Genomic DNA, 2,057 nt, shown 5'->3' with positions numbered 1-2,057 from the left:
GCCGCTCCCGGCGGTCTGGAGCTGGGCTGCGTCGGGCACTTGGCAGCTCCCGGTGGTCTGGAGCTGGGGTGCGTCGGGCACTTGGCTGCTCCCGGTGGTCTGGAGCTGGGCTGCGTCGGGCACTTGGCCGCTCCCGGCGGTCTGGAGCTGGGGAGCGTCGGGCACTTGGCCGCTCCCGGTGGCCTGGAGCTGGGGAGCGTCGGGCACTTGGCCGCTCCCGGTGGTCTGGAGCTGGGCTGAGTCGGGCCCTTCGTTGCCTCCGGTGTTCTGGGGCGCGGTGGTCGTTTCTGTCTCTTTCCTTGCGCTTGGCCGCTTTTTCTGTTGGTGGTGGCTGTTCTTTTCTCGCCCTTCCTCCTCAGATGAGCAGCTGCTGCTATTGCCCATTTGGGACGGGTGCCGCCTTTTTTCCACAGGCCTGGGTTTTGGCGGCCTCTCTCTTGTTCTTTGGATGAGGCTTTTTTTCTTGGTCTTTCGTTTGACCTCCTGCCATTCTCCCGGTTGTTCTCCTGCTGCCTCCTCTTCCATGGGCTCTGGCTGTTGGGGAGGAGGCTGAGTGCTGGTTGCCGGGGTTTGGTCATTTCCACTGCAGTGGGAGCAGTGTTGGTCTCCTTTGAGGCGGCCTTGTTGACAGGTCCTTTAATTGCCTGCGCAGAGCAGCTGCTGCGCTTTGGGCAGGCCTTGTAGAGATGGCCTGTCTCCCCGCACAAGTTGCAGCACTTGCTCTCCTTGCAGTCCTTCGTCTGGTGGCCTTCCTGCTTGCAGTTCCGACAGATGGTGACAGTGCAGGTCGCCGCCACGTGCCTGGATCTCCCGCAGGTTCGACACATCCTGGGTTGTCCCGCGTACACCCTGTAGCCCCGGCTTCCACCGATGGCGAAGCTGGACGGGAGGTGCTGGATGGCTCCTTTGGCATCCACTTTCAGGGTTACTTTGATCTGGCGTTTGCTGGTCCAGATCCCAAACAGGTCATTGATGTCAATGCTGTTCCCGACGCTGTCGACGTATCTGCCGAGGAACGTCAGCACATCGACAACAGGGATGTGCGGGTTGTACATGTGTACGGTGACAATCCGGTTTCTTTGTGTTGGGAGAGTGAATAGAGGCTCCGCAGTCACAACTGAAAGCAACGCTTCACTCCCCTTTTCCTTCACTGCCTGCAGAAATTTCAGGCATGCCGCGATGTTCCTGAACGTCACATCGAAATATCCACTGTTGGGGAAATCCTGCAGAGCGAAGATGTCCGCAATTTGGAATCCGCAGCATCCAGTCAAGATCCTCTTCACGAAAAGGAAGCGATCGATGGGCGATTGTCCCTCCACCTTCTTCACTGTGACTCGGACAGTGTTCCGGACTCACTGTCTCGCTCTTCGGTTGGCTGCAATCTCGCTTGTAGGTCGCCCTTCGCTCCAGGCTCTCGAGCTCGCTGTTCCGTTGGCCGCCGTCTCGCCTGCCAATCGCTCTCCGCCCTGGACTCCCAAGCTCGCTTCTTCATTGGCCACCGTCGCGCTCGCCAATCGCTCTCCGCTCCAGGCTCTTGAGCTCGCTGCTCGGTTGGCCGCCCCCTCGCCTGCCGATCGCTCTCCGCTCCAGACTCTTGAGCCCCCTCCTCGGTTGGCCGCCACCTCGCCCTGCCGATCGCTCTCCGATCCGATCTCCTGAACTCGCTCCTCCTCCGTTGGCCGCGGTCTCGGCTCCCGATAGCTCTTTTCTTGGGTTCTCTCGCTCGCCGCTCCGTCGGACGTCATCTATGCAGATCGCTCTGCTCTGATTGGGCCTAAGCCGAAGCCAGCATGTAGCTCCACCCAAACCAGAAAAACCAGTATCGCGACTCAAGGTTAATTAGCATTAGAATCAAGCAGTTAACACTTGATCTTAGCCAGGTGCTAGTTGCTTTGCGCCCCGTTAGCGCCCTCTTAGGGCACTAATGGGAGGCGCAAAGCAACTGAATTTTTCCTCCTATGACTCTAAAGGGAGAAATTGGGTGAGTAGCGCCACCTATTAGCGCCTAAAGAGGCAGGCAGTGGCTGTAGCGCCACTGGCTGCGCCTCCTGCGATAT

General features: G+C 59.2%; 1 pseudogene; it reads right to left on the bottom strand.

The window, feature by feature from the left end:
• Positions 1–574: 574 nt before the first annotated feature.
• LOC147108057 (uncharacterized) lies at positions 575–1,745 on the bottom strand (annotated as a pseudogene).
• Positions 1,746–2,057: the final 312 nt, after the last annotated feature.

The sequence above is a fragment of the Somniosus microcephalus genome, chromosome 13 (genome assembly GCF_052327205.1).
Source record: "Somniosus microcephalus isolate GS21.2 chromosome 13, FLI_Smic_1.0, whole genome shotgun sequence".
In the NCBI taxonomy this organism is placed as follows: domain Eukaryota; kingdom Metazoa; phylum Chordata; class Chondrichthyes; order Squaliformes; family Somniosidae; genus Somniosus; species Somniosus microcephalus.
This window is presented reverse-complemented; position numbering and strand designations above follow the sequence as displayed.